This window comes from Pelobates fuscus, chromosome 9, assembly GCF_036172605.1.
Source record: "Pelobates fuscus isolate aPelFus1 chromosome 9, aPelFus1.pri, whole genome shotgun sequence".
NCBI lineage: Eukaryota > Metazoa > Chordata > Amphibia > Anura > Pelobatidae > Pelobates > Pelobates fuscus.
The window spans coordinates 125,973,924-125,990,104 of record NC_086325.1 but is presented as its reverse complement, the minus strand read 5'-3'; the positions used below and the strand labels follow the sequence as shown (position 1 = coordinate 125,990,104).

The 16,181-nt window shown below is 44.6% G+C and overlaps 1 protein-coding gene across 2 annotated transcripts in view; it reads left to right on the top strand.

Annotated features, from left to right (window-relative positions):
• MPP1 (MAGUK p55 scaffold protein 1) overlaps positions 1-16,181 on the top strand; it is a 188,140-nt gene that overhangs the window by 48,281 nt on the left and 123,678 nt on the right. The gene's annotated exons all lie outside the window — the stretch shown is intronic.

Sequence of the window (16,181 nt, the reverse complement as noted above, 5' to 3'; positions counted from 1 at the left end):
TTGCACCAGGAAGGAACTCCAGTCCCTTCCCGGATCCCTGAACTTCGCCATGCGCATCATCCCGCAGGGAAGGTCTTTTATATCCAGGCTTCTTTGCCTGCTCCTCTTGCCCAGTTTCATTGGACCCCCACGCCAAGGCTGACTTGGCTATGTGGGGGAAGTTTTTGGCAGATTGGAACGGTACCTCCATGTTTATCCCCCCCCTCTCCACTTCTTCACCCATCATTTACACAGATGCTGCAGCCAACGCTGGTTTCGCAGCCATCTTTGGGAACCACTGGTTTAGGGGTCACTGAGACGAATGCCTTGCCAGGATTCAGGGAGACCTCAGCCCTATTTAAAATCTATCCCATTGTGGCGGCCGCACACACCTGGGGTCATCTCTGGTCCGGCAAGGCTGTAAAATGCTACTCTGACAACTCTGCAGCTTGCAAAATCATTAACAAGGGGCGCTCATCATGCGGCTAAATTGCAAGCTGACCTGGCTAGCAGCAACCGTTCAGTTTCACTTAGTTTGTTTTCACATCCCGGGTATCCACAACACGCCCGCTGACGCTCTTTCTCGCTCTCAATTACAGGTATTCTCTCAGGCACTCCCTACGGCTCACCACCAGCCATCCAGGACACCACGGTTTCACGAACTAATCCTGGATTGAGCACACTAATGCATCACGCTAGGACTCTCACTCACCAAGCACTGTCACCTAACACAGCTATCTGTTATAATAGGGCACTTACCATATTTAACAAATTCACTGCAGAATTCGGTTTACAAGGTGACCTTTCTATACAAACCATGGTGGCTTTTGCCTCTTTCTGCCACTTACATCTTAAACTTTCTCACAACACCATTAAACTGTACCTCACCGGGGTTCAGCACCATAGCCTCACAAATTTCCCTAACAACAACCCCTTCTTGTCATCATATCCCATTAAAAAGGTATATTGGGTTTCAGCTCAACTCACTATCACAAGGCTACCTATAAATGGGCCTATCTTCAGATCACTTGGCAATCTCCTTGACGAATCCCCGACACAAACCTGGTGATCAAAGCAGCTATCTATCTTGCTTTCTATGGTTTTCTCAGACCTAGAGAGTTCACCGTTGTTTGTCAAGGAGATATCACGCACAGCCTAAAAACATTGCACCTCACAAAGGTGGAGGATCACTATCTACTTTCGATCCCATCAACTAAAACCAATCATTCACTACACCCCACTGTAATTCCTCTCTTCCCTACTGATAATGCCTGGTGTCCGGTCAAGGCGCTAGACCACCTACGGTCAACCCATCACACGCACTTACCAGACTCTCCGCACTTATCACTACAAGGGCACCCGCTTACCACTGCTAAATTCACGTCACACGTCAGAGCACTATTTTCTAAACTGGGTTTCAATCCGGCTTCATTCTCCGGGCACTCCTTTTGCATAGGAGCCGCCTCTTCAGCCTCCAGCACTAATACACCGGTCCACATCATCAAGAGACTGGGGCGTTGGAAATCCTCCATATACCATACTTATATTCCACGACCGGAAAAAGAGCTTCGTCAAGCTTTCAGGAACTTGGTTCTGTAAAAAGGCAATAAAGTGTGTATTTTCTTGAACTGCTCTTTTGCCCTCTTTTATTTACAGGCCCACTCGTACGTTGGTTTCGGCACACCACAACCAACTTTGCCCTTACAGATACTATCCATTACGTATTAAATTCCGAGCACACCTATATATATATATATATATATATATATATATATATATATATACTTTTTTTATATATATTAAAAAAAATAAAAAAATTATATAGATAATTAGGTAATTTTATTAATTACAATTTGCGAGACCTGCCTGACAACCCAGGCCAAAAGTATAGGGTTCTAATGAAAGTATGGGTTCTAATGAAATTCCTATATCTGCCTCCCAATGGGATATTTAATTTAATGGACCCCAAACTGTAGGTTCATCACTTAAGTGATTATAAAGATCGGATATAAGATCTATCTTTATCTTTCCTGCTTTGCAGACTTTTTTAAAGTGAGGGAAAGTTTAACTGCCATTTTTATTTCCGCTGAGTAAGCCAGGTCTCTAATCTCCAAATAATGGAAAAAGTCTCCTGTCCTCAGCCCTGTTCTGGCTGTTAATCTGGAAAATAAGACCACCTCTCCTAACCAAAGATCTGAGTATCTATGGATTCCTCCTGCTTTTAGATTTTGAAAATGGTGTACTTCCATTCCAGGGATAAAGTGTCTATTCTTAAAAACTGGTGTCCAAGGAGAGGGAAGGTTAGTTAAATCATGTTTTAACTTGAGTTTGTCCCAAATATATAATGAGTTTGATGTTGATGGGCATATTTGTTTTAAGACTGGTCTGGAGACCTTATTTACCCACATATACATTCCCGGTGAGTCTGATATCAAGTCTGCCTCTATGTCTGCCCAGCTATATTTCCCTTGAGGTGCATGCCATCCGATAATTTGTGCAAATTGGGCGGCATATTAATAGAAAATTAAGTTAGGTAGACCTTTGTTTCTAGGTCTATTCAAGAGTGTTCTGGCTACTCTGTGCCGTTTACCCTGCCATATGAATGTGTCTGGCTTTTTGAATGTTCTCTAAGTCCCCTTTGCACACCCGAAGCGGCAGGGCTTGGGGAAAAAAAAAGAAGTCTCGGTAAAATATTCATTTTTATAGAATGGATTCTGTCGATCCACGAGATTGGCTTATCATGCCAATTCTCTAAATCCTTTTTCAAAGTTTTTAATAAAGGTGAATAGTTATCTTTAATGTGTCATAGTAGCGTCCAATTCTAATACCTAAATAGCACAATGACTTGCCTATGGACAAATGGTATTTAGATTGTAGCTGATCTTGTTCCGCCTCTGATAAATAAAAAATCACTCCACATGATTTTTTATAATTAACCTTATACCCCGAAATATCTCTAAATTGTTCTATCAAGTTAAACAATTCGGGGATGGAATCAAAAGGATTTGCCATAGAGAGTAATACATCATCAGCATAAGCCGTTGTTTTATAGACCTCTCTGCCTATTTTTTTTTTTATTTATTTTTTTTTCCAATTTGAATTTTATTGAAATTTTTTGCATTAAACATCTTTACCAGATCATGGTTAAGGTAATTAAACACTGATGACGTGGCACATATGACTGTGTACATCATGAAGAATAATTTTACAAGACCATGTGAGATTACGTGGGGCAGATGCGTGCACAATAAAAAAAAAAAACAAAAAACAGTATGAATGGGTGACGGGAGTCTGGAAATATCCTAAATGCAGGAAAACCTGGTGGGAGTAGTTCTGTGTCTGAGCATACATCTGTCCATATTTCTGAGCGTGCTGAGTCGGAGTGAGATGAGATGAACCCCGGCGCCTGGGAAGGTTCAGCAGGCTTCAGTGGCTCTTTGTGTTAATCCCGCAGGGTTTCTGGTAAGTGAGTCTCTGAACTTTGAATAGTCCATCTATATGTCGCGGTTTGCTTGAGCTGGCGTCCTTGCCCTGTATTGCGGGTTGTGTCTGTTTGGCCGGTGTGAGCAGACTTTGCCGGGAGTCAGGGGTGCCGCTGGTCATGGTCTCTCGGTGGTTTTTGGGTGACTCTGCTTGTGTTTCTTCAGCGGGTGTCCGTATACGAAGTGGGAGCCCAAGTTTCTGCAGCAGGGGCTCAGGATCTTCTGCCGACGTCAGTATTGTAGTTACGTCTCCACTGGTCACCACCAGTGATCCCCCCTGCCCCCAGCGATACCTTATGGAGTGTTCTCTTAGCTGCCTGGCGGTTGAGGCCAGCTTCTTCCTTTCCGCTAGAGCAGAGAACGGTATGTCCGCATATATAGAGACCACTTGGCCTTTGTGTTGTACCGGTCCCCTTTCCCTGGAACGCTTCATAATCTCTGCTTTGACTGAGATGTCACTGGTTACGGCTATGATATCTCTAGGTGCGGTGCTTGGTGCTGCCGCAGATTTTCTCACTCTAAATGCTGAGCTTATGGCATGTTGTGCAGGGGTGTCTGTGATGCCCATAGCGTTCGTTAGGTCTCTTACAAAGGTAAGTATCATCCCATCAGGTATCTGTTCTGAAACGCCTCTGAGACGCAGATTTTTTCGCCTGTGGCGTGTTTCTAGCGTGGTCACTGCTTGGGTCAGTTGTTGTACCTGAGAGGAGAGGCTCTCCAGTCTGCTGTCTGTGGAATGTATATGTTGAGCTCTGGATGCCTCTCTGTCCTCCATTTCCTGCACCCTGTGGCGGATCATCCCTATTTCAGCCTGGGCTGCCTGTAGGTCTTCTTTCCAGACCTTCCTGAGGTCGGTCAGTAGCCTCCTGATGTCTCCTTTTGTGGAGGGTGTTTCATCTTCCCCTGCCTCAGATAAGCTAGACTCCGCTCTGGAGCATGGCGAGCTCGTCGGGTCTTCCTCCTCCTGGGAGGCCTCTGAAGGCTCCGGCGTCCCCTGCTCCTCCGGCGCCATTTTGGTCTGGCGCTTTGCCGGCGGCCTCTCGAAAGAAAGCCGAATATCTTGCTGCCGGGGAGCTTCTTGTTGGTGAGTTCTCTTGTGTTTGTGCCCCATAGTCACTCTGTGTGGGGGATATCGATTTTAACTTCGGATTTGCTATTTTCGCGGCTCTCTTGTCGAGTATTCTCCCAGGCCCTTACGGAGCTCAGGGGAGACACGTCTGCTTGCTTGCTCTGTAGGCCACGCCCCCTCTCTGCCTATTTGAACACCCTGAATATTACTGCTTTGTCTAATGAGGATCAGAAGAGGTTCTAATATAAGGGCAAACAAGATTGGGGGGAGAGAGGGCAGCCTTGGCGTGTGCCATTATGTATACCAAATGGGGCCTTATCTGTGCCAGGGAGCTGTATTAATGCTTGTGGGTTAGAGTATAGTGCTTGGATTATAGTAATAAGATCAGGAAAGCCCCAATGTTGTAGCACATCGAATAAGGCCATGCGACCCTATCAAATGCTTTCTCAGCATCTAGCGACAAGAGTATTGATGGTATTGTAACGGATCACCTGGCACCCCGACTGGGTACCTCCGTTGAAGGATGCTCCTAGTGCTTACAGAGGGCTCCAAGCGCTCCGCAGACATCACAACCAACACAGACCCCACGAACCGCCGCAGCTTGGTTGGGGTCTCGCCGTCTCCTTTCCACCCTGGACCTCTGACAAGGCTCCAGGTTCCAGTGGGTGATCCTCTCCTCCAAGAGAGTGAAGCAGGAGCAAGCTCTTAAAAGAGCTTAGAAGTGATTATCCAAGGGAGCATGCAGAGCATAGCAATCCCTTGTAGTGATATAGCAATTCCCCCAATAGGAGACAGGACTCTACATTGAGGGTAAATGGCAGGTACTCTGCTTTTATGCAGTGCTCCTCTGCAAGGGAGACGCCCACAGGCAATTAGGCATTAACCAATCACATATCTGTTACATCCCACATATTCCCTCCCCTCTGCTTGGGAGATAGAGTTTCTTACTGTATCTACTCAATTATCTCCAAGCTAAAAAAATCATACTTTTATAACTTTAAAACTATACATTCAATCTTAATAAAAATATATACCACACATTATTAATCAGCATACTTGAAATATGAACATAGTCAAAAATCATGCAAATCCTTCAATTAGTTCAAAAGTTAGCTGGAAGTCTCTTGTGACCGACCGCAGGCACATTTTCATGCCCAAAACAGTTCCATGGATTTGGGCTGTGTGGTCGGTCTATTTTACCCCGAGAAATTGACTAAGTCCCATTCGAATGGGTCAGCGGTGTTCGAGCATTTGGGTAGCTGCAAACCGTTCCATAGTTTTGGCTGCACACCCTGCTGACCGCGTTCGAATAAGTTAAAATGGCCGCCGGCACGTGTTCTTTTGTCGAATGGCGGCCACTTCAACACTTCGGCACTTCGACTGCATTCGAAGTGCCAGTTTAAAGTTGGAACACTGCTCCAAAGTATTTAAAGGGCCAGGAACAGCATTTTTAACACCTAAACGGCACTTACACTGATATTATTGCTGTAATACTTTTTACTGTTTTGAAACACAAATATTTGTGTTCAGCAAAGTCTCCCGATTATAACCATACCCCTCATGTACAGGTTTTAAGGTGTTTTCCAAAGGCAAATATAAGGCTTGCGTTTCAGTTTTTTCACATTGAAATTTGCCAGATTGATTATGTTGCCTTTGAGACCGTATGGTAGCCCAGGAATGAAAATTGCCTCATGATAGCATACCATTTGCAATAGTAGACAACCCAAGGTATTGCAAATGGGGTATGTCCAGTCTTTTTTTTAGTAGCCACTTAGTAACAAACGCTGGCTATATTTGACCCTGTAACTTCCCAAAACACCATAAACCTGTACATAGGGGGTACTGTTTTACACGTGAGACATCGCTGAATACAAATGTGTATTTTATTGCAGTAAAAGCAAACCGTATTATGACATTCACAGTTAAATGTCACGTAGTTCATTAATATGAACTTTATATTTTATTTTTATTAAATTGTTTTATACCTAAATATTTAATGTTAAATGAAAGCCTCGTTTCCCCTGAAAAAAATTATATATAATAAGTGTGGGTGCATTTAATATGAAAGACGTGAATTACGGTTGGACAGACATATAGCGCCAATGCCAGGTTTTGTGTACATTTGGCATAGTTCTTAAGGGGTTAATCTAAATGTATTTTAGTGCTTAGTGTCCCTGTAAACATCAGACATATAAAGCCAGATATGTTCTTCAAAACATTGGAAAGTGTTGGGGGCTGATCCTGGCACCCATCCTGAGCGGTCGCACACTAGAAGAGCTCCGCACAAAAACGCTCAAACCCAGACAAAATCGGGGCATAATCCTCCCAAAACGACACCTAAGTGACCTGGAGAAGGGAGCCCAAGACTGGAGACAAGCGTCAAGCACTCCGACCAAACTCAGCGGCTCCTACCTGGGGATAGACCTGAGGCCTACACAGCTACAACGGGGGAGGCGGACGATCCCTTACGTTGACTGCAGCCCACTAACCTGGAGGTCTCCCCAGTACACTCTCCCTCCCCCTGCCGGTGAGGGTTATCCTGGCAACCAAAGCCTGGGATAAAGCATAAAACAACCACAGTGACTGTCCCACACTGCCGGCACAGCACTGCACATCATGGCAGTCACCACGTGTAACCCACTGGCAGACGTCTCGCTGCCGCCCCTTGAAGAAAGGCTGGACCGCCTTTTGGGCCAAAATTTATCGCCAAGGGGCCTCCGACGAGGAAACCCCACCAGCAATAACCCAAGGAGAGGCCATGCTGAGAACTGCAGCTCCCGACCGGGGCGCTGGCACAGCTCGGAGAGCGGGAAGGAGGAGGTGGATGATCCGACATAAACCTCTAAACCGCAACCCCAGACCAGCGGTGAGTTGTCCTACCCCCCCCAGCAGGGACTGCCCCTTCGCAGCCTCACAACCCTCTGGAAATCGGAGCTCACCAGGTGGGGAACACTCATAAGAGATTGCAGAGACCCAAAGCGGAACCACGCCGACCACCCACTATATCACTGAGAACTCTCACCCGAGAGACTGACCTGCCTCACACCACGACGACAACCAAAGCAGCTCCCAGCCAGCATCATGGTCCTTCGGTGCCAGCCTGGTGATAGGGTATCGGCTAACTGAACTGCCACGCATGGGGCCCTCTGCATCCACATCCTCTCAGGGGACTGTCATACCCAGCAAAGGGACTTTACCACAGAGGTGCAAAACCAGCGTTGATCAGCACTACAGAATTCACACTATATGTAACACTTTAATCAATGCCACGCTGATGCAGCATGACTAATATTCAGTTGTCCAGTTAATTCTCTGTTGACTAGTCTGCACTACGAGTTATTTGCCTAATATAACATATAGATCCCAGCCTTATGTTTAGCACGTTGGGTTGTAGCATCTCACCACATGTTGAATGCCCGCAACACTACACAAGCACTCGCCTTGACTATCGGGACTTTACCTGTCGGCCATAGGCTGAACTGATAGCACTTCGCAACCAAGGACTGGGGCTATATATGCCTTCCAACTCATTTTTACCCAGTGGCATTTCTCATTTGTATTTTCTTATGTTTATTCTCTGAGACCCATATGTATGTATTACCTGCTAGTCTCATAGCCCAAAGGCTTCCCCATGTTACCAAGTAGGGAAACAGGGAACTACTTCCAACTCAGAAGCCAACTACCAGCACCCAGTAGGCTAACAACAGTATTGTTTAACATTTAAACTGCAGTGTGTATTTTCAGCGTAGACTACCTCTCTTCGAAGTTAAAGGACCACTCTAGGCACCCAGACGACTTCAGCTTAATGAAGTGGTCTGGGTGCCAGGTACCTCTAGGATTAACCCTTTTTTTTTTTATAAACACAGCAGTTTCAGAGAAACTGCTATGTTTATAATGAGGGTTAATCCAGCCTCCAAATCCGCTAGTGGTTGTCTCATTGACAGCCGCTAGAGGCGCTTGCGTGCTTCTCACTGTGAAAATCACAGTGAGAGCACGCAAGCGTCCATAGGAAAGCATTGTAAATGCTTTCCTATGCGACCGGCTGAATGCGAGCGCGGCTCCTGCCGCGCATGCGCATTCAGCCGATGACGTCGCAATCAAGATGGAGAGGAGGAGGAAAGCTCCCCGCCCGGCGCTGGAAAAAGAGGTAAGTTTAACCCCTTCCTCTCTCCAGAGCCCGGCAGGAGGGGGTCCCTGAGGGTGGGGGCACCCTCAGGGTACTCTAGTGCCAGGAAAACGAGTATGTTTTCCTGGCACTAGAGTGGTCCTTTAACTAAGCAGATAATTCCTCATTATGTTTCATGTTTATAAGTTCAAGGGTGCCCTCTTGCACCTGGGAATATTAAATCGACATCCCACCTCCTTGGTTAGACAGGAAGGATTAGCTGGAATTTAGAATCAAAAGGTCCAAATGTTCTGAAGGGCTTTTCTAACCTCTCTCAGCATACTTAGCTTGTGTTTAGCAACCTACCATCACCCATCATACATCTCACAAGCATGAATATCTTGATGTTATAATGTAATATAAAAAAAAGTGCAGTGAATCAGACATGTAATGTACTCTACCAGTTAATATTGTCTGATACCAATTACAATGTCTCTGTTAATCTGTCAAATCTGCAAAGCACTACAAATATAAGGAATTAAAAAAAAAACAAAAAAAAAAACATTGGAAAGTGTTATGCTTACGCAGACAAAGTTAACCCCTTCAGGACGGAGTCAATAGTACACGTTCTGATCAAAACAAAACCTGGAATTTGCACTGTCTGTTCAACCGTAATTCACCTCTTTCATATTAAGTGCACACAATTATTATATATAATTTTGTTCAGGAGAAACTGGGCTTTAATTTCTCATGAACTATTCATATTTGAAACCTAATTTTTTATGAATAAAATGTAAAAAACTGAGAAATGTAAGATTTAAAAAAAAAAAATGTAGACTTTTTTTTAAAATCTTTATTTTTGGTGCAAGTCATGACTAGTGATGTCGCGAACATGAAATTTTCAGTTCGCAAACAGCGAACGCGAACTTCCTCAAATGTTCGCGAACGGGCGAACCGCCATAGACTTCAATAGGCAGGCGAATTTTAAAACCCACAGGGACTCTTTCTGGCCACAATAGTAATGGAAAAGTTGTTTCAAGGGGACTAACACCTGGACTGTGGCATGCCGGAGGGGGATCCATGGCAAAACTCCCATGGAAAATTACACAGTTGATGCAGAGTCTGGTTTTAATCCATAAAGGGCATAAATCACCTAACATTCCTAAATTGTTTGGAATAACGTGCTTTAAAACATCAGGTATGATGTTGTATCGATCAGGTAGTGTAAGGGTTACGCCCGCTATGCAAACTCCCCATTTGCACAAGGTTGGATACCAAGCTAGCCATGTCCCGTTCCTTGTCCTCACTGATGTCATTGAAGGTCTCTTCCTCCACCCAGCTACGTACAACACCAAGGGTCCCCGAAAGGTGACAACAAGCCCCCTGTATTTTTTTTTTTTTAAATGTACACTACTGTTACACCAGATAATGTATAATAAACACAGGTTACTGGATATGGGAGGGATAATGTATAATAAACACAGGTTACTGGTGTCAGGATCGGGACAGGGATCCAACACGCAGAGTACATACAGGAGAAGTTACGTATACCGGACCTTAGAATGGCCGGACTAACGTAAGGAGTAAGTAAAGAATGGTCTAGAGACAAGCCGAGGTCGAGGGAACGAGAGAGCAGGTAAACGAGAGACAAGCCGGGTCAAAAAGGTAATAGAGGTAAGCAGGGTAGAAATAATACGAGCCGGGTCAGAACCAAAGAGACAAATAGAAATAAGAGCGCTGAGTGATTAGACTAGCTAGAACCACGACAGGGCAATGAACCAATACACAAAACCTTATTTTATACCCTGGTTCTAAATAGATGATCACGCCCCCGACGAGTCCTGATTAGTGCTCAGGACTTGATTGACAGATCGGAACGGATATTCGTTATGACGTCGGCTACTAGAGCCGCGTCATAAAAGGAGGCGGATCAGAGGCGTCCGGCGTGTAAACGGCCGAGAGGACTGCGAGGAACGAGTGAGTCAGCCCCTCTGAGAGAGCGGAATTCTGAGTGTCTCACCTCCTCTGAGGTAGAGACAACAGGTACCCTGACAACTGGTTGTGGGGGGGGATAATGTATAATAAACACAGGTTACTGGTTGTGGGGGGATAATGTATAATAAACACAGGTTACTGGTTGTGGGGGGATAATGTATAATAAACACAGGTTACTGGTTGTGGGGGGATAATGTATAATAAACACAGGTTACTGGCTATGGGAGGGATAATGTATAATAAACACAGGTTACTGGCTATGGGGGTGTAACGGATAACGGATCACCTGGCACCCCGACTGGGTACCTCCGTTGAAGGATGCTCCTAGCGTTTTCTGAGGACTCCAAGCACTCTGGCAGACACCACAATCACCGAACCGAAGAAGCATATAAATCCTCTCAAGCATATGAATGCTGTAGACAGTCGAATAGGAAACCATACGAATAGGTTTACGCTCCTAGCAGTCAAACTGGAACAGCATACAATAAATCCTCCCCCAAGAATGCGACGACACTTCACTTTGAGGGTTAAAACAGGAACTCTCTGTCCTGGCCCATACAGCCTCTTTTATACCCAATCCCCAAACACAGTACAGCCCACAGGGTTTTACAGAACAACCAATCAATCCGTACAATACACACAGGCACTCCCACATAAAATCCTCCCCTCTGCCTGTGATATGATTACTGAACACAATGGTTAATCTCATTATCACAGGCAGAGGAATACAGTTTTTACACAATATTTATAACTTCTAAAATATACATGTCACAAACATAAAACATACATTTTCATAATCAATCCATTCAGGGGAACAACATATTAAAAAATGGCACGAATCAGACCAGGGGTTCAAAAGTCAGCAAAAGTATTTTTAAAACCCACTGCCAGCATGGCTTTCCAGCCCAAACCAGTTTCACAAGAGTCTGGCAGTGTCCCTGGGACAACACCCTGCTGGAGAACAATGGATCCGGGGGAGGGGAAGAGGAAGTGTCCAAAAAGTTTCAGTATTTCCCTTCACTGTTGTTAAAAGGCCAGCACAGTACAATAAAGTACAATATGTCCAAATGCAGTTCTTTAAAGGGTCCCATCTTCCCGGGACCATAATCACTGGGCAGGAGGCGAGCAAGCAGTCCCCTCCAGGAAACTGGGTCAGACTCTGGTGCAGGGTCCAGTCCGCTACAGGGAGGATAATGTATAATGTGGGGATATTTATGGGATGATAATAGTAAACAGTTGAGAATTGCCCACTATTTCAATTCTCAGATCCCAAAGATCGTTATCATGTAAGTGAAATGTATTCCATATAAATAAAATCACAATTTCTTATAAAAATAGTATTAATTTATTGTGACATTTTAAATAATAATAATATGTAACATGCGTGATAATAATCAATGAATATTTAGTATAACATGATATGCAATACAATGGCAATACACATTCCAATGGTTAACACAGTCAATTGTCAAGACAAGATTTATGACGGGCTTCACAGAGAACGAAAGTGAAACTTACACACATAGAAAAGCTTTCTTTCACACAGCTTGCAGCGTTAGGCCATAAAACTTTAGCTAACAGTTAGAATAACCCTTTCAATGCTGGCTAGATCCTTCTAGGCATATATTATCCTATTTCATGTAATTTTAAATAAAATAACATTTAAACCAGCTCATCAGTCATTTCCTAGAACCATCCAATAAGAGTAATCTACCATGTTCTATAAGCAGAATTTTAACTTGCCTAAACAGATATTTTATCTTATTTTAGAGCAAATCAATACACCTGGATAAATATCACTATATGCTAACATGTGATTGTAACCACATTAATATATAATTATTCTTTTCCCACCTGCAGACTGGGATGCTATAACTATATATTCTTTAGTAACTAAGATTTCTAAATATCGAAATCTGATTGTGATTTATCCAGTCATACATCATGCTATTAGAACATTTTAATTACTTTAGATTAATTAAATGAAACCAGTATAATTACCAGTTGAGTAGACATTCTCATCAGATGAGTAGGTAGTCTCAGGAACTGAATGGATGTGTGATTGGTGTGTAAGAAATTCTGAGTGCCCTGGAGTGGATATCTGTCATGGATTTCTCTGCATGGCCGAATCTGAAACCCAAACTCCAACTCACTTCAACTCCGACTCTTTGACTTTGCCCCCCTCTTCCCTTTGTCTTAACTTTTTAAAGGGAAAAATTCTCTGTTCGTCACTAGGTGATAGACCAATAGAAAACTGGAGGTGTGGTTACCTTCCAGATAGCAATTTAAGTATTTGGTCTATAGAGGGCAGTCTCGTCCCACTAAACATTCCTATCCAGGAGAGAGTTAACTTTTCCTCGTGGCTATTCTGACGTTATTTTGGCTCATCTATATGGCTGCCATAATTTAAGGTTGCTTGTCAGTTCAAAGAGTTTGCCTCAGTCTTTGTGTCTGCAATTTCTTCTGTAATTTCTAAAACTGACTTAATTTCAACTTTTACTTACAAAGGGACCTTATAAAATATCGAAAGTAAAATTTAATTATTAATTCTTTTCTCTCACAAATGTCTGGGTTTAGAATTAATTATATTCCATTAGCATTTAGACAGTCTGTCCATGTCACGTATTCATCCAGTTATAAAAATGTGGTTAATGACATTTACTGTCCACACAGGAAAAGTTGTGCTGAGCAGCAACCTAATCCACAGAAGGGTTAATGCTGAGCAGCAATTATGCAAATGAAACCTGGTAACTGACTTTGGGGTCAAAGGCCGGTTACAGCCTATCAGATCTAGAGGAGGGGTATTTAGGCCCAGTTCTCATCCTGCTCAGTGCCATGTCGTGGTTTCCCTTGTGGTTGTCCGAGAGAGCGTTCCTGTTTATAGTTTTCTACCTGGTTTTTTACTTTGGCTTTGTTTATTCTGGTATCCTGACTCCTGGCTTTCCTCATCGCTGTGTCCCTTTCTGTGTTCCCTGACCTCGGCTAGTATTTTTGACTATTCTTTGTACGTTAAATCCGGCCATTCTAAGGACCGGTAATACGTTACTTATTTGTCATCTGTGCTGTACAGTTCTACGTGCTGGATCAAACAGTAATCCTGACAGTCCATCCCCCGTTCTCATTTCTTATCACTTGGTTTGTATATACTATGCATTCCTTAGCTCTGGCAAAGTGGTTAGTTTTATAGAAGGGATAGAAATCATGTGTCTTTTTTTTAGCTTGGAATCCAAAATGGAGTCTGCTCTGTTCTGAGTGATTCAGGCAGTATACACTTTTAATTTCTATCATAGCACAAAATGTCTGCCGATATAAATATCCTGACAATAATAAACACAGGTTACTGGCTATGGGGGGATAATGTATAATAAACACAGGTTACTGGCTATGGGGGGATAATGTATAATAAACACAGGTTACTGGCTATGGGGGGATAATGTATAATAAACACAGATTACTGGCTATGGGGGGATAATGTATAATAAACACAGGTTACTGGCTATGGGGGGATAATGTATAATAAACACAGGTTACTGGCTATGGGGGGGATACTGTATAATAAACACAGGTTAGTGGCTATGGGGGAATAATGTATAATAAACACAGATTACTGGCTATAGAGGATAATGTATATTATAATGTGTCGATATCTGCAGGTAAGGTGAGGTAGTCTGCTACCTGTTGGTCGAGTCGTTCTCTGAGGGTGGACCCCGAAGGGCTGTGGCGATGCGTAGGACTTAAAAAGCTCTGCATGTCCTCCATCAACAACACGTCTGTAAAGCGTCCTGTCCTTGCCGGCGTGGTCGTCGTCGTCGGAGGATTACTTTCACCTCTTCCCCGGTTAGATTCATGTTGTGCTGTGACATCACCCTTATACCCTGTGTAAAGCATACTTTTAAATTTATTTTGGAACTGCTGCATCCTTTCCGACTTGCGGTAATTCGGTAACATTTCAGGCACTTTCTGCTTATACCGGGGGTCTAGTAGCGTGGACACGTTAGCCAGTTTGTTCTCCTTCAGACTTTTTATACGAGGGTCCCTCAACAGGCACGACAGCATGAAAGACCCCATTTGCACAAGGTTGGATGCCGAGCTACTCATGTCCCGTTCCTTGTCCTCAGTGATCTCACTGAAGGTATGTTCTTCCCCCCAGCCACGTACAACACCACGGGTACCAGATAGGTGACAACAAGCACCCTGGGATGCCTGTTGTGGTTGGTCTTCAAAGCCACATTCTTCCTCTGACTCCTCTTCCTCACAATCCTCTTCCAGCGGTGCTGCAGGTCCAGGAAGCGATGCTGATAAGGCTGTTTCTGGTGGTGATGGTGACCACAACTCTTCCTCTTCACGCTGATCCAGCACTCTTCGCAGGGCACGCTCCAGGGAGAAAACAAATGGTATGATGTCGCTGATGGTGCCTTCGGTGCGACTGACTAGGTTTGTCACCTCCTCAAAAGGACGCATGAGCCTACAGGCATTGCGCATGAGCGTCCAGTAACGTGGCAAAAAAATTCCCAGCTCCGCAGAGGCTGTCCTAGCACCCAGGTCATACAAATACTCGTTAACGGCTTTTTCTTGTTGGAGCAGGCGGTCGAACATTAGGAGTGTTGAATTCCAACGTGTCGGGCTGTCGCAAATCAAGCGCCTCACTGGCATGTTGTTTCGCCGCTGGATATCGGCAAAGTGAGCCATGGCCGTGTAGGAACGCCTGAAATGGCCACACACCTTCCTGGCCTGCTTCAGGACGTCCTGTAAGCCTGGGTACTTATGCACAAAGCGTTGTACGATCAGATTGCACACATGTGCCATGCACGGCACATGTGTCAACTTGCTCATATTCAATGCTTCCAACAAATTTCTTCCGTTGTCACAAACCACTTTGCCCATTTCCAGTTGGTGCGGAGTCAGCCACTGATCCACCTGTGCGTTCAGGGTGGACAGGAGTGCTGGTCCGGTGTGACTCTCTGCTTTCAGGCAAGTCAACCCCAAGACGACCTGACACTGCCGTATCCGGGATGTGGAATAGTACCTGGGGAGCTGGGGGGTGCCGTTGAAGTGGAGCAAGAAGCAGCTGCAGAAGAGGACTCAGCCGAGGAGGTTATGGAAGAGGATGGAGTAGGAGGAGTAGAGGAGGTGGCAGCAGGCCTGCCTGCAAGTCGTGGCTGTGTCACCAACTCCTCTTCAGAGCCACGCATTCCATGCTTGGCAGCCGTCAGCAGGTTTACCCAATGCGCAGTGCAGGTGATATACCTGCCCTGACCATGCTTTGCAGACCTGGTATCAGTGGTCAGATGGACCCTTGCCCCAACACTGTGTGCCAGACATGCCATTACTTCCTTTTGCACAACCGAGTACAGGTTGGGGATTGCCTTTTGTGCAAAGAAATTTCGGCCGGGTACCTTCCACTGCGGTGTCCCAATAGCTACAAATTTGTGGAACGCCTCAGACTCCACCAGCTTGTATGGTAAAAGCTGGCGGGCTAAGAGTTCAGACAAGCCATCTGTCAGACATTGTCAAGGACATGTTTGAGCGTAAGAAGCCAGACACCTGACTG